Raw genomic sequence first — 26,445 nt, forward strand, 5'->3', positions numbered from 1 at the left:
ACCGCAAACCACGCAGCGAGCTATGGAGAGGCTATGATAGGAATCACTCTAAGGGATATAATCCGCAACGAGGAAATTCGTAGAAGAACTAGTGCCAGATGTTCTGAGTTGTTCTAGTTTGGCGCCCAAGAGAGACCAAACGGAGCATTGGTACGCCCCAAAGACGATATCCAGAATGTTGCAGAAAGGAATTGGACCCGGATTGCTAGAAAAAGAAAGGCGTGGAGGGATTTGGAAGAGGCCTTCATCCAGGAGTGGATAAGTACGGGCTGAGAAGAAGAAGATATACAAAAATAGTACATTTTGTTGCCATAGTGTGTAAAAAAAAAGAAAAGAACTGCTTAATGCGACTCACTTGTGTCTATTACACAGAACAAGTGGAATTTGAAATAGCACCAATTTACTACTGTCTCTCTTTGTGGTTAATTTTAGAGGTTTATTCTTCTTTACACTTCTTGACAGAATGACAATGAAGTAACTATTAACTTTTTGTTTTGGTGCAGTCACTTGATTAAAGTCGTGTAACTTCCAAGATTCTTCTTGTTCAGTCCTCCTTTGTCCACTCCTGAACTTGCTTCCATGGATTTCTGTCTTGTGCTGTTTGAGACCCTTTTCCCCGCAATCGGTTTGATATCGTCTAGCCACCTTTTCTGGAGTCTGTCTTGCCCCATTGCTTTCCGAAGGATACGCTTCATGATGTCCACGACTTTAGTTCTTCGTCGGATTTCCTCATTTCTGATTTGGTCTCTTAGCTGTTCAGCACTTCTTTTCGTCATTGTCACTGTTTCTAAACCGTAAGTTGCTACCGGCAGTATACTTATATGTATCGAAGACTTTTCGCTTTAAGTTTATTGGGATCTCTCTCTGTTTTTTAATATACAGCTCAACTTGCCAAAAGCTGCCCATGCAAGTTTGATAGTATGCCCAAGTAGATTATCATATATCATCACATATCTTTGAGTTCGTTGATGTCGCTACATATGAGGACGATATCGTCGGCGAATCGTAAGTGGTTTAGAGGTATTCCGTTCACATTTAGCCTCCCAAGACAGTGTTTTGAATATGTTGCCTAACGCCAAGGTGAACAAGTTGTCAGGAAAAGGTGGCATTTTCATATATGTATTTCAGGATGAGTTTAGTATATCGGGAATCAATTCTCGCATCGTCTATGGCCTGCAGGAAAGCCCATATCTCAATGGAGTCAAATGCCTTTCAAAAATCTACGAATGCTAGGTGCAGAAGTATATTGTATTCACTTGTTTTTTCTATTAATCTTCTTACTGTCTGAAGGTGGTCAACGGTGCTATACCCCTTTCGAAACCCCGCCTGTTCTACTGGTTAGTAGGCCTCTAGCTTGTTGGTGAGTGATAATCTTGGTAAGAAGTTTGTATAGGTGTGATAAAAGGCTGATTGGTCGGTAATTCTCTATGTCGGTGTTATCGCCCTTTTTGAAAAGAAGAATTCTGCCTTGACATTTGTTGAGAAGTACCCGCAGTGTTTCCACCCATTTTCAGCATTTTACAAGTGACTCCATCTTCCCCTGGGGCCTAATTCTTGAAAGCAGGGAACGGAATTCTCAAGAGAAGGGTTGATAGAATGTGACAGAAGAAGCTGACAATGGCGGGTTTCTGTCACATTCTACAGGTCTTTCTCTTGATAATTCTCTTCCCTCGTTTCAATCATACGCACCTTGGGCTCTTCCTGTTTTTTTGTTTGTCTTAGTACTGTACGTATCTCTTGCTTTGTTATATCGGGGATGTCATCTAGTGCTTGAGGCTTTGGGATTAGTTGCTCTGGAAGCATTAGACGAGTGTAGAATGCATGGATACGATCAACAATGCCCTTGTTCTCTGATATTAGATTACCCTGTTGGTCTTCTATTTTGGTCATTCTGTGTTTTACCGTGGACATTTTTGTTTTCGTTGTGTCTTCTTTTTTGCTAATCATCTTATTTAGTTCTTGGTATTCTGGCGTATCTCTGTTGATGTTTCTTCTCGTTTCTATGAGTGGCAGTGTGTCCGGCTGTAAGATGTTGTAAGATTCTATTATAGTAGGTATATCATGAATCATTTTCTTGTTTAACTTTCGGTAGCGTGACATTTCTACTATATATGGTATTCAGGGTGATCAAAAGACAATTTCAAGGGCTACAAATTGGTATGTTCAACCACCCTGTAACTGTCAAAATAACAGAGTTATGGGCTGTCACAGTAAAAACTGTCAAAATCAAACAACTCAGTTTTAACAGTAAATAACTCAGTTATTCGACGTTTTAGGTAAAAACGCTATACTGGGTGGTCAAAAGAAAATTTCAAGGGCTACAAATTGGTATATTGAACCACCCTATAATTGTCAAAATAACCGAGTTATTGACAATACAATGGAGTAGTTTACAGGGTGATTCAATGAATTTTTAACATTCTTGTAACTTGTTTAATTTATACTTTATTCCTGGATAATCCATCAGTATACTGGGTGTCCCAGATTTGAGCAACAAACCAAATAACTTATAATTTTTTATTCGATTTTTGGAATCTACGTCAAATTCCAGGCCTACTTGATGTAAAATGTTTGTATCGATATTCAATTGTTTTTGCTCTAGCAGCCTTACTTTGACCACTCTCCTCGAATGCAGAAATTCCCAATTTAAGCGAAATTTTAGTGCACTTTTCCAGAAAATCGTCCATAACTCGCTTATTTGAAACCTAGCTGTATAAACACACCGTATAACAGAAGAAAGCCAATGAACGGGGCTATCACGTGAAGTTGAGCGGGCACGTCTAAGTTGCTCCGTTTAGCCGCTAGAGGGCGTCAAAGTTGACTCTCGTTTTTTGCAGTTTTTGCTCAATATCTCAAGAACGTTTCAGGTTACAGGTCTAAAATTTTTACCACAAACGCACCTCGATGGGGGTGCAACTTTTCCCTTCCATCACTTTTTTGGTACAATGCACCATTTGACCTTGAAAATTAAAAACTAGAATTGTCAAGAATTTTCAAAGGTGATATCTACTGATTTTTTTCAAAAAATTTTTTATTTTCAAAATTAACCTCAACTGCTTAAATACCTTCAGGTTAATAGTACAAAAATGACGTAAAGTGTCATTTGTCAAAATGTAATTTTGCAAGGGTGCCACGCCCTAAATTGTCAAAATTGACATAATTTCAAAGTCATCTCCGAAACGGTGCCAGTTAGAGCAAAATGGACGTCAGATTTGTGTTCCCCAGGTTCAAATTAGTTAAAAAAATTACTTTGATTAAGGAAAATCCAAAATGGTCGCCGTTAGTATAGTAGGCCCAAAAAATCCCTAATTTAGCTTACAATTCCGTGCACTTTTCCAGAAAATCGTCAATAACTCGCTTATTTAAAACATACTGTATAAAACCACCGTATAACAAAAGAAAGCTAATAAATGGGGCAATCACGTGACGTTAAGTGGGCACGGCTAAGTTGTTCCGTTTAGGTGTTAGAGGGCGTCAAAGTTGACTCTCGTTTGTTGCAGTTTTTGCTCAATATCTCAGGAACGTTTCAGGTTAGGTTAGGTTAGGTTAGGTAACTGACTATAAACCTTAGTTAATAGTTCAAAAGTGTATAAAACGAATTTTTGAATTTTCACATTTTCCAATTTTTCCGGAAAAATTTCCAAAAATTTAATTTTTCGGAAATTTTACATTCCTGTTTTTTACCATCTTTGTCCAACTCATTATTGATTTCTTAATGAAATTTTCTTATCTCTGTACAATAAATGGTGTTTCAGAAGTGTAGTCGTGAAGAAAACTAAATAATAAAATGTTTTTCTGCTACACCGGGTATATTGGGGTATTTCAGAGTGGTAGAGCGTAAAAACCAGGCTAATTTTAAGTTGAAAAACTGTACCGGAATACATTTTTTCTTGGTCTTTATTTATTCAATTAAACTAATTAAGGCAACGCCACTGTCTCCAAGAAGAATTTAAAGTTACATGCCCCACCCACACACTCTGGTGAAATTTTCCAGTTACTTTCACGGCACTCTTGCGAATCGCGATCGCGAATCTCAGTTGACCGTCTGCTGTTTAGATGGCGCCACCGGTCGTTTCGCGGATCGCCGAATAATAAATATGTCTGGGTAGTCGGTCTAGTGTTGTGATGCTTTTTACCGTATTTTCTTTAGTTTTAACGCAAAAAAACGCAATTAAATTTAGGAGAACTGAACTAGGTGATGTGCCCCCGGTGTTCGCTCAGTGTTTCGGTCCGGTACAGTCATATTTCCGTCAAAATCGCCATTTGTTTGGGTAAGTACCTGTAAGAAGTTTTCACTGTTGTCTGACCTAATTACGTCTTTTCTGGGGTTTTTGGGCCGTGGGGATGTTGCTTCTGGTCAGTAATGGAAAAGTACATACCCTTGTTATGGTTTACACAAGTCTCCAAGGAAAAAACCCTTAAATTTACTGACAATCAGCTGATGAAATTCTAGGTTATTTTTGCACTCATCCCCATTATTTTCTCTCACTTGGGGGGGAATGTTAACATTTTAGTGACTTACGAGGTTTGTTCGGTATTGTAACGGCCTCAAAACGATGCTGTAACGTCCATTTTAGCGATTTTCTGTTGAATAATTCAACCATTCTGGAAACAAAAATAATTATTGTGCTGATATGATTTTATTTTTGGCACTGATTTTTAAATCAAAAACTCCAATTACGTTTACGTACCCAATAATGTCCTGTCTAAACATAATATTATTATTATTATAAACAAAAATAACCATTTTTACTATTAAACACTGACGTAAAATTGTTTTCAAAAATGTCAATCATTTTCAGTTCATTGTTTTTTTGGAGAGGAGGTACTTACACGTGACCATTATATTTAGTGCAAAAGTATTGGGCACGTGACACTCACCGAATTTGGTTATTCGCAACTGCATCTACAGCCATGGCAACTGTGATTAAAATGTTAAACAATGGCTGACACTGCAGCCATGTTTGTGTGTTTATTTTGTGGCGTAATTACTATTTTAATTTTGTCTTTAAAAACCTATTTGTTATAGTTTAGTGGTGTGCTACTTTGTATTGTATCAGTGACAAGATTACTATAATGACGAAAAATTCAAATGCAGGTAAGTTTCTGTTTATTCACTTTGAATGTAGTTTATTCAGTCACGTGACGATTGTCAAGAATTTGACTTAAAATACGGTATCTATGATACAGGGTGGCTAAAATTTGTGTGTGTATGTGTGGATATCTTCAAAACGATAAGAGATACAGCACAACAGTTTTAGCCCCATTCGCACCGCACGTCTAATCGGAGATTAATTCATGAAATTAATTCATCACAATGTCAAAGTGCGTTCAAAATAATCGAGTTATTGAAGGTTAAAGTAGTAGCTGTCAAATTCAGTCAAAACTGTCAAACAACTTTGTATAGAGTTTTATATGTCAATGGATATGGGCTTTCCAAGAATATGGCCGTTTGTGTTGATCGGGTGCTTCGTTTGGCCGCCAGAGGGCTCCAAAGCTAACTAAACGTTTTTCTTGACTGTAACCACTCTAACTTCTTTGAGAGATTTTTTTTTAAATCGGCCCTGATATTTGGCACAAATTAGCACAGTGAGTGTCAAATTCAAAGCCGTAGCAAAACTGTAGAAATAAAATCATTAAAGTCGATTTTCGCTTGCACTAAGTGGCCAACATAACGCAAAACTCATTGGAATAGGGATGGTGTTTCAGGCAAATTTGACCCTTACGAAAATTGTCATTTGCAAAATTGTTTTTTTTAAGAAATTTCTATGCATTACATCGTAGTAGACCTCATGTAACCGTGTTTTCTTGATTTTCCAGGGTCAAATTAGCCCTAACCAGTCAAAAAGTGTTTCTGGGGCACCCTGTCTGTAAACCGTAAATAACGCGCGTATTTGTAACACTTTGTATATACTTTTATATGTCGATGGACAGCTAATGAAAGTTGACGTAGAAAAGTCGGTTGGTTAGTGGTATCGTTTAGCCACTAGAGGGCGTCAACTTTGACCAATTTTTTTGGTGTATCCTTTTGTTTAATATTCAAAAACCCGCTTAATTGCACTATTTTTGCTAGAGTTTTATACGTCAATGGAAAGCCAATGGAATGAGCTTTCTAAAAAGCTACCAACATGGATTGATAGGTTAGACGGTTTGGCCGCTAGAGAGCGTCAAAGTTGACTATTTTTTTTATGACTTTTTTCGTGCATTTTTTTGTTCAATCTTCAATAACTCGTTTATTTGCACTATTTTTAGTAGTGTTTTATACGTCAATGGATAGCCAATGAAATTAGCTTTCTAACAGTCTCCCAATTTGAATGAGTAGGTTAGACGGTTTGGCCGCTAGAGGGTGTCAAAATTGACTAATTTTTCAGGACTTTGTTGGTGCATTCTTTCGTTCAATAACTAGCTTATTTGCCCCACTTTGTATAAACTTTTATATGCCAATGGATAGCCAATGAAATAAGCTTTCTATTGACGTATAAAAGTTGATGGGTTAAGGGTATGGTTTGGTCTCTAGAGAACGTGGAAATTTTAAAAAGTAAAATTACAAAATTAGGATAATTTTTCATTGCATTCCAACGGAATTCCATGAAACTACCAAACTTTATTTATGTTTAAATTATTATTATTTCTCACTTAATAGTTTTTTAAAAATACCCACTGTAATGCCCATTAATTCCTAAAGTTTGTACACCATAATGCCCCAGCAATTTACCCCTTTGACCAGAATATATAATTTTTTTTGGGTTAGTTTTCTTGGTTTTTGGTCATGGTCGTCAATTTGTCGAAAATTAAAAAGCAAAAGCAAAATTGGAATGTTTTGATTGACGTTTCAGGCATGTTTTGCCTATTTTTCAAAATATTTGCCCACTAACAGCCTATAATAATACACAATACATTTTTTAAAATAGCGAACTTACCATAAACATAAAAGTGACTCAAAAGTTTAAAATAGAGCTACATTCTACATCATCTGTAAGGATATTTTAAAATTTACTCACTTTTCCTACAAAAACGATTTTTTCAGTTTTCCTGTACGATATATTAAATAATATAAAAAACAAATTTACTTAAATAAGGATAGTCCCATATTGGTCACTGCACATTTCAGGTCAGTTTAACAACTGTCACGTGACTTGACTTTGATTGTAATTCATTCAGTCACATGATTAGTATTGACTTGAATGAAAATGACTAATTTTAAGTTCCATCCAACGTAATAATGAAAAAATCAAGTTGGAGCTAGTTTTTGACATCATTGACTTGGTTATCTAGAAGAAGTGTTTGAAGAAAGTGTTTTCGTTGAGTATAGATCACCAAAAAACTGTAATTTTAACTGGGACTGTATGTATTATTATGTCATTTTGTAGCCCTAATTCAGGGCAACTTAATGAGCTAAATAAGTCAAAAAACAAATTTGAGGTTAAAGTTTTCTTTAATTCGTCGAAAGTGTCTTCTATTATTTTACATGTTTATAATACTTTCGACCTGACATCTAGTTACTAAATAAGTTATTTAAAAACTTGACATAAAAATAATATATTGAAGGGTGTCTAGACTCGAAATAGGGGTAACAAAACTATAACCTCACCCTTCGATTGTAAACCAGTTCGCCCCACCAAAAGTCTCACACTCACCCCACGATTTGCCTATTTTTATCGCTGCCCATCATCCTGTTAGAGGGGGCTACAATAGACCCTTGTCAACCATCTTAAGGGTAGTTCGACTAGGGAGATTTTTACCGTTTACTTCAAATTTACTGGTTTTTGGTTGGTCGGAGACTTTTCATCTATTTTTCTATTGGTGCTTTGCCGTTTTTGTTCACACTGGTATCAGTAAGCGGTGCTTTAACCTGTAAATTTACACATGACAAAATGTGTGAAAGTGATTTGCTTTTTCAAATCTACTTTAGTTTTTGATTAATTATTTTGTCAGTAAATGTTGCAGGAAATGGTTTTGCTCCTGTAAGAATTTGAGACACCGTGTATGTACATTTGAAAGAAGACTATTTTAGAAGAAATGTTCATTAAAAAATGAATGAAAAGCTCGATATGGTCCATTTTTTTTCCTGTGGTGGTTACGTCATCATTTGCCTTTCTTGTCTATTACATGCGTTCCGAGGGCGATGGAACTTTGACGTCATCTAGTCACGTCGGCAATGAATCAGGACGAAAATCGGCCGCCATTGTTGACAAAAAGTAAACAAAGAGACATTTTTTATTTTTTATTTAAATTTTACAATATTTTAAGGAGTATTTTGATTTAACTTGTTTTTAATTGCGATACTACGTGTGAGACTAGATAATGTGTGTGTGTTTCGGTAGTCAGTTTTGAAACTACCACCTTCTTAATACACTTTACAAATATCAAGGGGCCCAGTGAAACATTCTGAAGGAACTAGAGTTTGTGGAACAGAAAAAAATGCCTTTTCTAATAGAAAACACTGTCACAATGAAACAGCCCATATATTTACTTACTCCCAAGTAGAGTTTTTACAAGAACACTACAAAAACCAAGTTTATTCAAGCCAGTGGTTCTCAAAGAAACATGGATATGGAGTAAAGGTGTATTTAGCAGAAGCTGACAAGGTGATTTACCTAATACTATAAAAAGGACTCTGGTAGAGGTATTAATAAGCTGCTAATACTAAATAGCTTATGTTTCAGGTACCTTTATTTGCCTAATCTGGAGTTTGCTTATCATGCTTTGAAAGGGTCCAAATTTAAAAAGTCCCATTATCAATGGGCCTGTCCCACAATTTTTTTTTTATTTCATAACTACAAAGACGGATTGAAAATATTATACACGTATTTTTTTGTTTTCAAAAATATTAAGTCTAAATAGAAAAAAATGATGATAAAAACTACATTAATCTCATGTTTAAAACGCCCGCCGCCAAAAAAACCATAGTAAAAGCTATTAGCTTCAAATAAAAAAGTTACAATAATTCATTTCATTTTTGGAATCCTCGTTAAATTTCCTATTCCATAACCTAAAAAAACACTAAAAAATTCGGTACAGTCAGGGAGAAAAACGGTGCCAAAGTTTGAACTGTCAGAAAGACAGTTTGAAAGAACAGTCAGGGACAAAATCGTCTGTAAAACCCATTTGGAGTAAGAAAACGACTGTTTTAAGAACATTTTTGGAATCCTCGTTAAATTTTCTATTACATAACCTAAAAAAACACTAAAAAATTCGGTACAGTCAGGGAGAAAAACGGTGCCGAAGTTTGAACTGTCAGAAAGACAGTTTGAAAGAACAGTCAGGGACAAAATCGTCTGTAAAACCCACTTGGAGTAAGAAAATGAGTGTTTTAAGTACATTTTTGGAATCCTCGTTAAATTTCCTATTCCATAACCTAAAAAAACACTAAAAAATTCGGTACAGTCAGGGAGAAAAACGGTGCCGAAGTTTGAACTGTCAGAAAGACAGTTTGAAAGAACAGTCAGGGACAAAATCGTCTGTAAAACCCACTTGGAGTAAGAAAATGAGTGTTTTAAGTACATTTTTGGAATCCTCGTTAAATTTCCTATTCCATAACCTAAAAAAACACTAAAAAATTCGGTACAGTCAGGGAGAAAAACGGTGCCAAAGTTTGAACTGTCAGAAAGACAGTTTGAAAGAACAGTCAGGGACAAAATCGTCTGTAAAACCCACTTGGAGTAAGAAAATGAGTGTTTTAAGTACATTTTTGGAATCCTCGTTAAATTTCCTATTCCATAACCTAAAAAAACACTAAAAAATTCGGTACAGTCAGGGAGAAAAACGGTGCCAAAGTTTGAACTGTCAGAAAGAGAGTTTGAAAGAACAATCAGGGACAAAATCGTCTGAAAAATCCACTTGGAGTAAGAAAACGACTCTTTTAAGAACAAAATTCGGTACAGTCAGGGAGAAAAACGGTGCCGAAGTTTGAACTGTCAGAAAGACAGTTTGAAAGAACAGTCAGAGACAAAATCGTCTGTAAAACCCATTTGGAGTAAGAAAACGACTGTTTTAAGAACATTTTTGGAATCCTCGTTAAATTTCCTATTCCATAACCTAAAAAAACACTAAAAAATTCGGTACAGTCAGGGAGAAAAACGGTGCCAAAGTTTGAACTGTCAGAAAGACAGTTTGAAAGAACAGTCAGGGACAAAATCGTCTGTAAAACCCACTTGGAGTAAGAAAACGACTGTTTTAAGAACATTTTTGGAATCCTCGTTAAATTTCCTATTACATAACCTAAAAAAACACTAAAAAATTCGGTACAGTCAGGGAGAAAAACGGTGCCGAAGTTTGAACTGTCAGAAAGACAGTTTGAAAGAACAGTCAGGGACAAAATCGTCTGTAAAACCCACTTGGAGTAAGAAAATGAGTGTTTTAAGTACATTTTTGGAATCCTCGTTAAATTTCCTATTCCATAACCTAAAAAAACACTAAAAAATTCGGTACAGTCAGGGAGAAAAACGGTGCCAAAGTTTGAACTGTCAGAAAGAGAGTTTGAAAGAACAATCAGGGACAAAATCGTCTGAAAAACCCACTTGGAGTAAGAAAATGAGTGTTTTAAGTACATTTTTGGAATCCTCGTTAAATTTCCTATTCCATAACCTAAAAAAACACTAAAAAATTCGGTACAGTCAGGGAGAAAAACGGTGCCAAAGTTTGAACTGTCAGAAAGAGAGTTTGAAAGAACAATCAGGGACAAAATCGTCTGAAAAACCCACTTGGAGTAAGAAAACGACTGTTTTAAGAACATTTTTGGAATCCTCGTTAAATTTCCTATTCCATAACCTAAAAAAACACTAAAAAATTCGGTACAGTCAGGGAGAAAAACGGTGCCAAAGTTTGAACTGTCAGAAAGAGAGTTTGAAAGAACAATCAGGGACAAAATCGTCTGAAAAATCCACTTGGAGTAAGAAAACGACTCTTTTAAGAACATTTTTGGAATCCTCATTAAATTTCCTATTCAATAACCTAAAAAAACCACTAAAAAATTCGGTACAGTCAGGGAGAAAAACGGTGCCGAAGTTTGAACTGTCAGAAAGACAGTTTGAAAGAACAGTCAGAGACAAAATCGTCTGTAAAACCCATTTGGAGTAAGAAAACGACTGTTTTAAGAACATTTTTGGAATCCTCGTTAAATTTCCTATTCCATAACCTAAAAAAACACTAAAAAATTCGGTACAGTCAGGGAGAAAAACGGTGCCAAAGTTTGAACTGTCAGAAAGAGAGTTTGAAAGAACAATCAGGGACAAAATCGTCTGAAAAACCCACTTGGAGTAAGAAAACGACTGTTTTAAGAACATTTTTGGAATCCTCGTTAAATTTCCTATTCCATAACCTAAAAAAACACTAAAAAATTCGGTACAGTCAGGGAGAAGAACGGCGTCAAAGTTTGAACTGTCAGAAAGACAGTTTGAAAGAACAGTCAGGGACAAAATCGTCTGTAAAACCCACTTGGAGTAAGAAAATGCCGAGGAGTAAGAAAGTGCCGAATCCTCATTAAATTTTCTATTCAATAACCTAAAAAAAACCCTAAAAAATTCAGTACAGTCAGGGAGAAAAACGGCGCCAAAGTTTGAACTGTCAGAAAAACAGTTTGAAAGTACAGTCGTACAGTTAACGGAATTTTGACCTGACAAAAAAAAACAATTTGGCAACGTTGCAACAATTTTTTCGATGCTCAAAGTTAACCTAACCTAACCCTGCTAATGTTATTTAGGAAGACTGATTAATTTGGCAACATTGTAACAATTTACTGCTAAGTTAGGAAAACAACGTTAATCCTGATGATGCGAGCGTGCAGAAACCTGATCCACTGACTGACAAAATGTCAATTGTTGTCTGGTCACTTGGTTAATTCAAGAACGGTAACAACGTAAAATTCAAAATTTGTACAGGGTTGCCACTTTTTCTGTTTATTAAGCAAAACTGCGTTTTTTTTTTTAAGATGTTATTTTCTCAAAAACGGTTAAAAATATCGCAGTGAAATTGTCAGGGTTTGTACAACCCTTCTAAGGCTAACTTTTACCATTCTTACAGATTCATAAAATTGAAAAAATGCTAATTTTGCAAAAAGTGCAATTTTGGCAATTTTTTATTTTGCTCCAAGACGGTTCCAATGCACAGCAAAGGGCATATTTTTACCAAACGACCTTAAATTAGGTGAAATAAGTACAAAAAAAGCAATTTAAAACTTTGGATTTTTCAAAAATATTGAAAGAATGGGGGGGGGGGGTATTAGGAGTCTTTTTTTACTACTTTTTAAATGTGAACATCTCGGTAACATGAAGAGCTAGAGAGGCCCGTTTTGACTCATTTTGTAGTATTTTGTATCCTCTTTCTAACGGCGAAAATTTCTAAATGCTGCTTACAACACTTGATCGATTTTAGTGAAGTTGATAGTGAAATAAAACGAAATTTCCGGTCAGGAATTTTTTTGGGGTCCTTTGAAATGGTCGCACAAAGACAGAATGACCAAAATCAGTGCCTAGGTCGAGGTCAGTCACCCTGTCTGGGCCTGTCGGCACGCACTACCCCAATTTCGCAAAAGGAATCGACGGAGACGGCGAAGCGACGATGCGTCTCTATAATCGTTCCCGGTTCTTCGACCATGTAAAAGCGTCTAGACTTACTCGCAAACGCACACAATCTGACTGAACACCAGCTCGAACCCGAATCCATGTGCGGCATGGTCCAAGATCCCGCTTATAGTCCATTAGAGCACTTCAAAAAGCGGATTAGAGCCTCAGCCCCGGTCTCGTACCGGCTTTTGTTTTGACTGGGCCGCCAGACACGCAGAAAACTTGCACACAACAGGACAAGCGTAAACTTGCGCCTACTCTTTTCATTTCATTGACGGTTTCATTCTGGACGTTACAGTTTAGAAGCTCCCGATAGGAACACGACGTTTTAGTTTTCAAGTTAACTTGAAATCTGTGTTTCTAAGACCCGGGTGTACAATCACAGTTGAATTGCTCGTCACTGAACCGATTTGGTATAAATACGGCTCGTTGGTAAGGCAGACGGTAGAAGACAGCTCCGTCTCGTGCCACAAAATGTAGTCGTCCCGAATTCTGCAACCCGCATCTGGTTCGTAAATTAATGAAATAGTAAGTCAAAGAGTGCCAAACCTTCCAGAAAGCTGCCCTCATTGTCACACAAGACACACCATAATAACACTGGGTAAAGAAAATCAAACAAGGCGTATTCGACTAATATTAACTTAACAAAGACTTCTTAACAAAGAAGGTTTTCAACACATGTATTTTGCCAGTCTTATGGTATGGAAACAGTGACTTTCCCAGTTGAAACCGCGAATATACTAAGAACAACACGACGAGCAATCGAAAGAACTATGTTGGGTATAAGCCTAAGGGATCATATACAGAACAGAAGTCGATGATGTTATAGAGCACGTCAGAAATGGCGTTGGGTGGGGCAGGACAAGACAATGACAGATGGACAAGACGTACAGTACAGTACCGTCCAAGGCAACATAAAAGAAGTGCTGGTCCTCCACAGAAACGATGGATCGACGATATAAAAGAGATAGCGAAAAGGAAATGGCACCAGGGTGTGTATTCTTGAAAGGAGGGAAGGGAATTATCAAGAGAAAGGTCTGTAGAATGTGAAAGGAAACATCAATTGTCTGTTGCTTCTATCACATTCTATCAACATTTCCCTTGAGCATTCCGTTCCCTGTTTTGAACTTGAACCAGGTATGTATGGTATATGTCCAGGAGTGGATGCAAAAGGGCTGCTGAAAGAAGAAGAAGACTTTGAAAGATCTACTCTATCCATAAAGTTTCCACTGTATACTAAAATGACAATAAAAACTTAAAAGCGCCAAGTCAGACGTTTCTTAGTTAAATGTTGCTGAGAGAGATATTGTAAATAATCGAATATAGCTAATTTTCAAAAAGCCTCCGTATACAGGTTGTTTTATAATTATATATACGCAGGACTTCTGGATATGGTTCGACATTATGTGGAATAACACCAATAAGAATAGAAAGTCAAAAGTTAAAATAGACAACAAAAGAATGAAAACTATCCATCGAACAACGGAAAAGAAACTATAGTCTATCCGGCGAACCTACGGAGTAATAAAAGCGAAAATTAGGAGGGGTCCATTAGTATTGGTCTATATCCGGTCCGTTTTACAATATAATATCTTCTTCTCTCTCTAATATAAGGACTTCTCGGGTCTCATGTCTCGATTCACTTTTACGTACCTGTTTTACAGTGTAATGCGGGCTGACCAAAGTTGCCGCCCATCGAATTTTATTACTCCGTAGGTTCGCCGGATAGACTATAGTTAGAAACATCTCAGGGTACACATTAAGAGACAGAAAGAAACACACACATAAGGCACGAACGTGAGGTAAAGACATTCTCAGGTGGAGATGTAAACGTAGAAGAGCCTTAAATAATCACGTGGATAGAATGGCTAGCAAAAATCGATAAAAATGGTATACGACGCTTCTTAGGGACCTTCCAAAGAGATGAATAGAGTCGTGGTCTTTAACATTTCAAGAAAACTGCAAGTTGCAAAATACAAACAACACAGAAAAACAATGAGGCTTTTCGATTTAAAATTGTGAGGTTTTGTTTTTTGTTTATCAATCCCAATCCTCTGACCGATTTCGCCGTATTACGGCTCATCAGAGAGGCTATAGGGCTTGATAACCAAATGATGTTGCACAACAACTATCAATGAGGCTTTTCCTCATGTTGTGACATCAGCTGATCTAACCATTACGTCATAAACCTTCACTTGCTGTAGTTACGTCGAGAAAATGGGCCTTTTGATTTGAGAAACATGTTAACATCAAAATGGCTCAGTCCGATGTAGAAAAATCCTAATTTAGGGTAAAAATCGAGTAAGGCGATTACGTAAACAATAGGAAATTTCTGGGGTGTCGAAGGCGCGTTTAAAGGAAAACAAACCCTTAAAATGTCAACGTCTGTCCTAGTCAACCCTGCGGAGGTTCGGCTGCTAGGTCGGTGACCCTGCGGTGCGTCTAGCGCGTCGTCTAGACGCCCCTGTCGATCAATACACCAAGTGCAAAACGACGCCACCTGCACACAATGCAATTTGTCCTCGTCCAGCTCGCTCTGCCGTTTCTTTTGCTTGCGAGACAAATTCTCATCGTTGTCTGTACGGTCGACAATTTGTATTTTCTAAGGAGGTGACTATAAGATGATCAAAGTGAGACTTCTCGAGACACGAAAACGCTTTTTAGGGAAAAAAATTCGAATTTATTGGAGACAGATTACAAAGGTTACTCTACTCAACAGGGAACATGAAAGGTTTTTTATTCGTTTTCTCTTTTCTGGCACGTTAAGCTGGATTTATTAAACTTAACTGTAAAATACTTATTTACAAAAATGCCGAAAATTGCTAAACCGACACGCCCTGCCAAGTTAAATATGAAAGGTTGCATGTTTCGTCTTGTGTAAGACGTCATCAGATCATAGTCCCTCCGGTAGATTAAGGAGGAGGGGTTGGAACACCTTTGATACTGATTATCTTAAATGATTGTGTCAATTCACAAAGTTATAGATAAGAATGATTTTCAAATTGTATCGTTTCCATAGTGGTTAAGTACAAATCTTTAAGTTAACGTTTTGGGTTGGCATAATTAATATGGTTCTTATTGGGTCATTAAGGGAAATCTCAACAGTAATACATTTTGGATCTTCTACACAATCGTATCAAATGCCAGAGATAGAAAGTTAAGCCATAGAGAATCCGTGGTTTTAAATAGATGATGCTCTTCTTCAGTCTACAAGGGTCATTACAGATTTTCTTGACAGATGGATAGATAAATTTGAAGCCATAGCTTGATGGATCTAAGTCACCTGATCTCTCCCCATTCTCTTCTTCATCTTCTTCTCCATGTCGGAGGTTGGCTATCATCATTGCTATTCTTACTTTGTGACCTGCGGCTTTGAATATGTTGGAGGACGTGATGCCGAACCATTCTCGTGAGTTCCTAAGCAAGGATACTCTTCTCCTTCCAACAGACCTCCTTCCCTGGATTATGAGTTGCAGAACCTTTGATAACGTGTCCAAGATGTTGCAATTTTCTCTTTTTAACTTCATGTAGAATTTCCACGCTTTTCTCCGTTCTTCTTAGGACCTCTACGTTGTTACAAACGTAGATGTAATATTCTCACCATCGTACGGTATGTTTACATCTCGAAGGCTTCCAATTTTGGCTCGCAATATACGTTCATGGTTCAAGCCTCCACACCGTACAGAAGGACCGGGATTACATAGCATTTGAGCATCCGAGTTCTTAAGTCCAGGCTTCAATTGAGACTACAGAGGAGTTTCTCTTTGGAGGAAATGCCCTTGGAAGTCTTATTCGCCATACACGTGCTGGCGCAAAGATGCATGGATATGTAGGTTTTTAAGGCTTTTAGTAAAATCAGAAACGACCGCCTCATTCAGCTACTCCAGAATACAAATCTAGACACAAAGGACATAGAATAGGGAATGAATTTTCTACTGTCTACTTTCTACTGTCTCCCATCCTATTCAATATGTACTCTGAGGAAATCATTCAGGAAGCGTTGGAGGATGAAACAACAATACGCATAAAAGTAAGTAAACCAATTAATAATGTACGATTCGTTGATGACACGATACTTTTAGCGGAATGTCTTGAGGATCTGCAACAACTGCTAGACTGTGTTGTGTAACTTAGTGAAGAGAGAGGTCTAACTTATGATGATCCCAGAATCACGACAGCGCCAAGAAAGCTTAATGATCCATGGAGAACAAATAAAGAAAGTTATAAAATACAAATACTTGGGAGCAATAATTAACGAAGAAAACGATTACACTGAAGAGATCAAATCAAGGATCGGACAAGCAAGAAGCGCATTTAACAAGATGAAAAATGTTCTCTGTTCTGTTATATGGGATGGAAGCATAGACGCTGAAAAAAATACTACTGATAGATTGGAGGCTTTCGAGTTGTGGGCGTACAGAAAAATGTTGAAGATAAGCTGGGTGGATAGAATTACAAACGATGCAGTGCTGAGAAGAATGAGAAAACAGAAAGAAGTCCTAAACACTATCAAAGTTTGAAAACTTATCATCACGTCATGTGGGGAGAGTGCTACGGGTTGCTACAGGTTATCATGCAGGGGCGGAGAAGCATAGGAAGAACAACCTAAGAATGTGGTTCAACTGTAGTTCTGTGAATTTATTTAGAACAGCGGCTTTGAAAGTTTGAATTGCTGTAATGGTTGTCAACCTTCACAGAGGAGACAGCACAAGAAGAAGATCACCTTTTGGTTGACATCAAGACATTGTAAACCCAAACTGAGTATCAACTTTAAAGAAAGAAGAGAGGAGATCTTTAGTGTGTGGCTCATTATAGACTGATTGTACGGTGTTCTTCGCATTTCTCGGCATTCTGCTTCTTAGGAATGGTCTGGTATTATTCCTGTTTCATATTTCTTATTAAACAGGATTGTTGTAAAGATGTAGTGGAACAATATTGGCCAGAATTGGAAGTCACACAGTTGGGACAGGTTTTATGGTGCCAGTAATGATCCGCATTGACTCATTTAGCTGAACGTCGATATTATGAGTATGGGAAGTGCTTGCATCAGCTTCCCATGTGCCAGCAAGTTTACAAAAGAATGTTATTTCTTCTTAGATATTTGGTGCGGTTTTCGTTATGTGTAGGTTAGGATCGGTCCAGCGTAACTCCGAGATATGTAGGATAGCGGTTATGTCTAATTCTCGTTCCACTAAGGTAAACGCGTGTTTGAGAGATGAAAGACGCAGAATTCCTACTTGAGTGGGTTAGGTTTAAGGCATCACTTGGTATAATTGGTTGTGTCGTCTGTTAGATGATCGCTTCCCAGTTCTAGAGACTTATGCTGGTTTGCCAAGGCTATATCGTCTGCGTAAATGCGCTGTGGTAGGAGGTAGGTTGTTCGTATAGATATTGAATGAGCCATTCTATGTCTGTTGGGACCACATTGCACGCTGAATTTGACTCGTTCTTGGTCAATTTGTGCCAAATTGTATTCTTTCGTCTCTAAACTGGCAAATGTCGATTTCGCTGATGTTCTAGTATGCATATTTGTTACTTTTGAACCATTCTACGTCTGTTGGGACTACATTGGTCGCTGAATTTGGCTCGTTCTTGGTCAATCTGGGCCAAATTGTATTCTTTCGTCTCAAAACCGGCAAAGATCGATTCCGCTGATGTTCTATACTCGTTCTTGGTCAATTTGTGCCAAATTGTATTTTTTCGTCTCAAAACCGGCAAAGGTCGATTCTGGTGTTATTCTAATCTGCATAATTGTTACTTTTGAGCCATTCTACGTCTGTTAGGACCACATTGGTCGCTGAATTTGGCTCGTTCTTGGTCAATCTGTGTCAAATTGTATTCTTTCGTCTCTAAACTGGCAAATGTCGATTCCGGTGTTGCTATAGCCTGCATAATTGTTACTTTTGAGCCATTCTATGTCTGTTGGGACTACATTGGACGCTGAATTTGACTCGTTCTTGGTCAATCTGTGCCAAATTGTATTCTTTCGTCTCAAAACCGGCAAAGATCGATTCCGCTGATGTTCTAGTATGCATATTTGTTAGTTTTGAGCCATCCTATGTCGGTTGGGACTACATTGGTCGCTGAATTTGACTCGTTCTTGGTCAATCTGTGCCAAATTGCTGCTGCTGAAAAGCAGGGTGGTAGGGGTGTGGCTCTTTCTGTCATTAATATGGACTTGTAATTCTTCGTTTCCTCAGCATGTTTCTAATAAGAATGGATAGCTTTTTGCATGGAAACATTTCTTGAAACTTGTACGTCATCCCATCTCCCCAGACCGTATCATATGCCGAAGACAAGTCTATGTGGTCTTTAATCCTTTTTGATAGCCTGATTCGATATGTGAGAAGTACTTGGCCTGTGCAGCATCGGTTAGTTCTGTAATCAGCTTGTTTAGGGATTATATTGCGTCCGGCCATGGGAGATATTCATATCATATGTTTAACAATTTGTCGATGCAGCCAGAATATCTGCACTTTTAGATTTTTTATGGTTTTTATGATGTTACTTTAAAAAACCTACATTGGTAATGCGTTAAAATGTAAAGGTTGTGGTTGAAATACCTAAAAGAGACGGTTGAAGGAATGAAAATTGAACGTAACTGCACAAGTTCTTCGACCCCCGTACCGAAGCCAATCGGTTCGGAAAGACTTCGTTTCCATTATCGAGACCCCATCTAAATGTTGATTTTTATAGACAGGTACATGTTTTAAAGAAGTGTTCACAAAACACACCTGGCTGTCGTATTCTAAAAAAAAAGGGGGATTTAAGAAGAAAGGTGGCTACGCACAAAAAACCCCCCCCCAAGACAAATAAACAATATATTGGCGTCGTTCCATAGTTTCATCATCATCAGAATTCGGTCTCTTTCGACTGAACGTGATGTGATGATGGAAAGTACGCTTGCATGTGTGTGAAAAGGAAATTTTTGCAGACCGAAAATGCCGCGGCAGCTGCTTCCAAACAACACACAAAGACGATTTTTCTCGATTTGTTTAAAAATCTTCCGGACCAGGTCTCTGCATCAAATCCCGTTGGGGGTCGGAATAATAAATTAGCGTGCGCTTGGAAACCGGACAGTGGCGTAGTTTTACGGGTTTTAACACCCCTCGCAATGTCACCCTCGGAACAGTCAGCCTATACGCAAACCAATTTCCAATATCGCGGATTAATTGTTGCTGGGTGGTTTTCGACAAAACTGGCGGCCGCACGCCACTGTTTCATACAACGTCTTATCGTTTCGACCAGCAAAATAAAAAGATACTGGTGTACGGGAGAGATCCACTGAGAGTCTTTGTTTAAACAGAAAACAGGTCGGTTTCGTATATAGGGAGCACCACTCAATAAGAAAAAAGTTTAAATAGATGGGGTCGATTCGACTGCTATATCAGCCTCAATGCGACACCCAGACAGAGACACAATTTTTTACCACTTTAGAATAAATCCTCTTTCTGTTTCTTTCTCTTTGATAGTTTTTTTTTTTTTGGTTTAGCTCGTCATGTTAATACAGAGCGTTCCAAAATATACACATGTCGAAAATTGCGTTTCACTGATGCACCTTGTTGGATACAGCGAATTTCATCAACCTGCTGATTGTTGGACTACTTTCAATTAAAAAAGAGATTTTTTACATACAGGATGATCCAAATTGGTTGTAGAACAATTCAAGAGTGAAAACTACAGGGTTGGTATACCATTTAGTAGTTAGTACAGCTACTACTACTTTATTTTTGCAAATAGGGAAAAAAATACAAAAAACCACCAGAGAATGTTAATAAAAGACCATAAAAAAATGTATAACACATAAGTTGATACATTTTTAATGGAGCACCCTGTATATTTCGTGATGGGTTGATACATTTTTTCTTTTGGTTCCAAAAATATGTAATAATTTGACGTTTGATTCAGTCATTTTCGAATTATTGACATTTAAAGATTGCGACAGTGATCATGCGTAATCAAAGAGACTAAACGTCATTAGTATTCGAGTTGATGCTCCAGCCAGTGTGCAGAGCACATTTAACGTCACGTTGACGTAATTTACCAAAACAATATATTGACCAACTGTCAAATTACGTCATCGTGACGTTTGGTCCCTGGTCAGTGGGTTTTACAGGCGATTTTATCCCTGACTGTCTTTTTTAAACTGTGTTTCTGGCAATTCAAACTTTGACACCGCTTTTCACCCTTACTGTACCAAATTTTGTAGTGTTTTTTTATGGTTATTGGATAGAAAATTTAATGAGGATTTCAAAAATGTGCTTAAAACAGTCATTTTCTCACTCCAAGTGGGTTTTACAGGTGATTTTGTCCCTGACTGTTCCTTCAAACTGTGTTTCTGGCAGTTCAAATTTTGACACCGCTTTTCTCCCTTACTGTACCAAATTTTGTAGTGGTTTTTTATGGTTATTGGATAGGAAATTTAATGAGGATTTCAAAAATGTGCTTAAAACAGTCATTTTCTCACTCCAAGTGTAGTTTACAGGTGATTTTATCCCTGACTGTCTTTTTCAAACTGTGTTTCTGGCAGTTCAAACTTTGACACCGCTTTTCTTCCTTACTGTACCAAATTTTGTAGTGTTTTTTTATGGTTATTGGATAGGAAATTTAATGAGGATTCCAAAAATGTGCTTAAAACAGTCATTTTCTCACTCCAAGTGGATTTTACAAGCGATTTTGTCCCTGACTGTTCCTTCAAACTGTGTTTTTGACAGTTCAAACTTTGACACCGCTTTTGTCCCTGACTGTACCAAATTTTGTAGTGTTTTTCTGGTTGTTGGATAGGAAATTTAATGAGGATTCCAAAAATGTGCTTAAAGCAGTAATTTTCTCACTCCAAGTGGGTTTTACAGGTGATTTTATCCCTGACTGTCTTTTTCAAATTGTGTTTCTGGCAGTTCAAACTTTGACACCGCTTTTCTCCCTGACTGTACCAAATTTTGTAGTGTTTTTCGGATTACTGAATAGGAAATTTTATGGGGATTCCAAAAATGTGCTTAAAATAGTCATTTTCTCACTCCAAGTGTTGTTTACAGGTGATTTTGTCCCTGACTGTTCCTTCAAACTGTGTTTCTGGCAATTCAAACTTTGACACCGCATTTCTTCCTTACTCTACCAAATATTGTAGTGTTTTTCCAGGTTATTGGATAGGAAATTTAATGAGGCTTCCAAAAATGTGCTTACAACAGGCATTTTCTCACTCCAAGTGGGGTTTACAAGCGATTTTGTCCCTGACTGTTCCTTCAAACTGTGTTTCTGGCAGTTCAAACTTTGACACCGCTTTTCTCACTGACTGTACCAAATTTTGTAGTTTTTTTCTGGTTATTGGATAGGAAATTCAATGAGGATTCCAAAAATGTGCTTTAAACAGTAATTTTCTCACTCCAAGTGGGTTTTACAGGCGATTTTATCCCTGACTGTCTTTTTCAAACTGTGTTTCTGGCAATTCAAACTTTGACACCGCTTTTCTCCCTTACTGTACCAAATTTTGTAGTTCTTTCTGGTTATTGGATAGAAAATTTAATGAGGATTCCAAAAATGTGCTTAAAAAAATTATTTTCTCACTCCAAGTGCATTTTACAGTCAATTTTGTCCCTGACTGTCTTTTTCAAACTGTGTTTCTGGCAGTTCAAACTTTAACACCGCTTTTCTTCCTTACTGTACCAAATTTTGTAGTGGTTTTTTTCTGGTTGTTGGATAGGAAATTTAATGAGAATTCCAAAAATGTGCTTAAAATAGTCATTTTCTCACTCCAAGTGTAGTTTACAGGTGATTTTGTCCCTGACTGTTCCTTCAAACTGTGTTTCTGGCAGTTCAAACTTTGACACCGCTTTTCTTCCTTACTGTACCAAATTTTGTGGTGTTTTTTTATGGTTATTAGATAGGAAATTTAATGAAGATTCCAAAAATGTGAATAAAACAGTCATTTTCTCACTCCAAGTGGGGTTTACAAGCAATTTTGTTCCTGACTGTCTTTTTCAAACTGTGTTTCTGGCAGTTCAAACTTTGACACCGGTTTTTTTCGCTGACTGAACCAAATTTTGTAGTGTTTCTTTGTGGTTATTGGATAGGAAATTCAATAAGGATTCCAAAAATGTGCTTAAAACAGTAATTTTCTCACTCCAAGTGGGGTTTACAAGCGATTTTGTCCCTGACTATCTTTTTCAAACGGTGTTTCTGACAGTTCAAACTTTGACACCGCTTTTCTCCCTTACTGTACCAAATTTTGTATTGTTTTTTTCTGGTTATTGGATAGGAAATTTAATGAGGATTCCAAAAATGTGTTTAAAACAGTAATTTTCTCACTCCAAGTGGGGTTTACAAGCGATTTTGTCTCTGATTGTCTTTTCAAACTGTGTTTCTGACAGTTCAAAGTTTGACACCGCTTTTATTCCTTACTGTACCATATTTTGTGGTGTTTTTTTCTGGTTATTGGATAGGAAATTTAATAAGGATTCCAAAAATGTGCTTAAAACATTCATTTTCTCACTCCAAGTGGATTTTACAAGCGATTTTGTCCCTAATTGTCTTTTCAAACTGTGTTTCTAGCAGTTCAAATTTTGACATCGCTTTTCTCCCTGACTGTACCAAATTTTGTATTGTTTCTCTGGTTATTGGATAGGAAATTTAATAAAGATTCCAAAAATGTGCTTAAAACAGTCATTTTGTCACTCCAAGTGGATTTTACTAGCGATTTTGTCCCTGACTGTTCCTTCAAACTGTGTTTCTGACAGTTCAAACTTTGACACCGCTTTTCTCCCTTACTGTACCAAATTTTGTAGTGTTTTTCTGGTTGTTGGATAGGAAATTTAATGAGGATTCCAAAAACGTGCTTAAAACTGTAATTTTTCATTCCAAGTGGGTTTGACAAGTAATTTTGTCCCTGACTGTCAAACTGTGCTTAAAAGTTGCAGAAATTTGGGTTTAGAAAGGTTTTTCTGCAATACTCGATACGATACGTGCTTCTGAGATGTATGACATTTATTTTGACAGTGGCCACGTTACTGCCTATCTAAATTATCCTCCAAAAACCACGTGATCAAAACTGTCAAAATTAGCCTAGAAACCTACAGTTTTCGAAACAAGACGTGTTTCTGAGATTTATGACAGTTATTTTGACAATTTCCTGGTTGTAAATTACAACTTGTTTAAATAATAATATCTCACAACATCTCATAAACGTTATTTGTCATAATTTAAACATGAAGTAATAAAGACAGGTGACAAAAAGCTGAAAATACAAATTTTGATCGAAAATGTCTTTAATGAAATTAGTGGTCAAATTGGAATTTACTGGTAAAATTTCCTGTCACACTGACTTTTCCTTTTCCAGTTTTACATTACAAATTTGCGCAACGTGGCAACGTGGCGCCCCAATCAACTGTTTCTCTTCATCCTGCATACTCCAGTTGCAGTTTTGGATCGGAACGTTATCCATGTAGTCGTTCAAGGTTTCCACATTTTTCACGTTGTCGCCAGAATCTGGATCCGAAGACGTCCGACACTGTCCGAATGCATTCCCATATCGATCTCGGGCGGCTTTTCGCCTGGCTTCCAGCCACCTATTGTACACGTTCAAATACCATTTTGATGGCTGGAGTTCCCGTAAAATTTGAGGTTATTTTTACGAAACAGTGTAACCGACTTGTTGATGGTAAATTAACTGGCGAAAACGCTTAGTCACCGTTATATCGGAAAACATTCAATTTAGTTGAATTTCCAGTGCCGTTAAAGTAATTTTTATTCTCTAAAAGCGGAAATGCATTTTTTTCAGTGGTAAAATTGGTAGCCGTGCATAAAAAAAAAACAGCCTGTAAACCTAGCGTGCCTTGGCAGTATATCGGAACAATCCCCGATCCGGGGAGTATCTCTCCGTTTCTGTCATTCGTGCGGTGCTAGAGCGAGACAGACACGTGATCAGCGCCACGCAAAGGGTTTACGTAATGGCCGACCGTTATGCGCAGACACTGTAGAGGCCATCGGCGTCACTCGCGGATCGCATTTTGAATCCCCCGTTTGGGTGCAATCGCATCGATGCATTTGTGCAACCAAGTCGAGTTTCATCTGACTTTCGATTTTTTTCCTCTTCAAATCCATGCCGGGAAGTGAAAACGGGATTTTTTTTTTGGGTGTGAACTTTCGAACCGGGTGCATCCATTACGTGCAACAAAATGGCGCTGGTGTCAAACATTTTTTTTTCCTAGTCATTTTGTGTAATTCCGGTTTTGTTGGTGCTTTGTGCAGTGTCCAAATGAGGATTTTTCATCTTTGTCTAGCTGGTCTGTGTGGAGGTAAGTGCCCTCTAGGGTCAATTTCCCGTTCTAGTGGTAAGAGGATCATGCGTTGGCAAAATTATGTTGGTGGAGAAAAGTGCAGACGTTTTTAAGGTCGTTAAGGTCAAGAAATGGAAAAACATTATTTTTTTTTCTTTTTAAGCACTCGGCCGGCCAATGAGAGTGGCTGAGTGCGATAGCGCTTTAAAAATGGCGACGAGATTTGACGACGATCTGCTCGGTAACCGCGTGGCACCGATTCACTTGTATAATGTTGGTTATTTAACAAATTACACTCGTTTAGTTTTACAAATTAATTTTTTAGCAAATTTCCTGGTAAGTCATAAAATGTTACTACATATAATCACCAAGACCTACTAGCATTTTTCGGTCAGGCCCAATTTTCTAGTGTAACTGTACAAGGTTAAATATTTTTTATCTAAACTGAGTTAAAATAAGCTTTTATTTGCTACCAAAGTTTTAAAAACAAAAATCAAGTGGAAAATACCTCACAATTATTGCTCAAAATGCCTAATGATAGTAATAATGCCTCAAATTGCCTTGAAATAGTTGAAATACATCCAAATGCCTTTGAATTATTTAAACTGCCTCAGAATGCCCTCAGAATTCTTAAACTCAGTTTAAGACTCCTGGTATCGAAATAATGATAAACCTTGATGAAATACACTCTTGATTTTCGTGAAATTATTTATTTTTTGGTCACATGACAGTTTTTAGGTTAGATTAATTAGGTGAGTAGCATGTCTGCTTTTACAATTTGTCTAAATGTTATAAGGATTAATGATTTATAATTACTTTCTAGGGTTACGTCATTGTTTTTCCAAATTTTACCTAAAAGCTTAAAATTGATTTTTTTTTAAGTCACGTGACAGTTTTTATGTTAGGTTAGTTCAAATTTTTGACACTTGATTTGATCTTGTGTCGAAAGTTTAAATTGATTTTCTAAGGTCAGGTGACTGTTTTTCCAAATTCTGACAAAAATGTTTTTTTTTTCTACGGTTACCTAAAATTGCGGGTTATATTTTGACGTTTGAACGAATCTTCCAACTGTCACAGCAACCAAGTTAGCACGCGTCAAATAAAGACACTTATCACTAAAAAGAGACAGTCGAAAAATTGGTAATTTAAATGTAGACAGAAGTAAAATTGTAAAAACTACGTTACGTGACTTTGATAATTCAATTTTTGAACTTGCAACACTGTAAAAGTCAGTTGGCATTGTCAAAAACAGTCACGTGACTTTCAAAACACAGTTTAAACTTTGGAAAATTGGTAAATTAAATCTAGACAGTTCTAAAAACTTAAATTGCAAAATACACGTCACCTGACTTGGTTAATTCAATTTTTGAGCTTGCAACACTGTAAAGACTAGTTGACATTGTCAAAAACAGTCACGTGACCTTCAAAACGCAGTTTAAATTTTGGAAAATTGATAAATTACATCTAGACAGTTGTAAAAGCTGAAATTGCAAAATACACGTCACGTGACTTTGATAATTCAATTCTGAGCTTGCAACACTGTAAAGGCCAGTTGACAACTGTCCAAAACAGTCACGTGACCTTCAAAACGCAGTTTAAATTTTGGAAAA

The 26,445-nt window shown here is 37.2% G+C and overlaps 1 long non-coding RNA gene across 1 annotated transcript in view; it reads left to right on the forward strand.

Annotated features, from left to right (window-relative positions):
• The first annotated feature begins 23,914 nt into the window (after nucleotides 1-23,914).
• Nucleotides 23,915-26,445, forward strand: part of LOC145725930 (uncharacterized) — an 80,299-nt gene continuing 77,768 nt past the window's right edge. Inside the window, exon 1 of the long non-coding RNA XR_014177435.1 lies at nucleotides 23,915-24,853. This is a non-coding gene — a long non-coding RNA (uncharacterized LOC145725930). The remainder of the gene's footprint in view (nucleotides 24,854-26,445) is intronic.

Source organism: Ips typographus, linkage group LG3 (assembly GCF_016097725.1).
Source record: "Ips typographus isolate SLU linkage group LG3, UJ_Ityp_2.0, whole genome shotgun sequence".
Taxonomy (NCBI): Eukaryota; Metazoa; Arthropoda; class Insecta; order Coleoptera; family Curculionidae; genus Ips; species Ips typographus.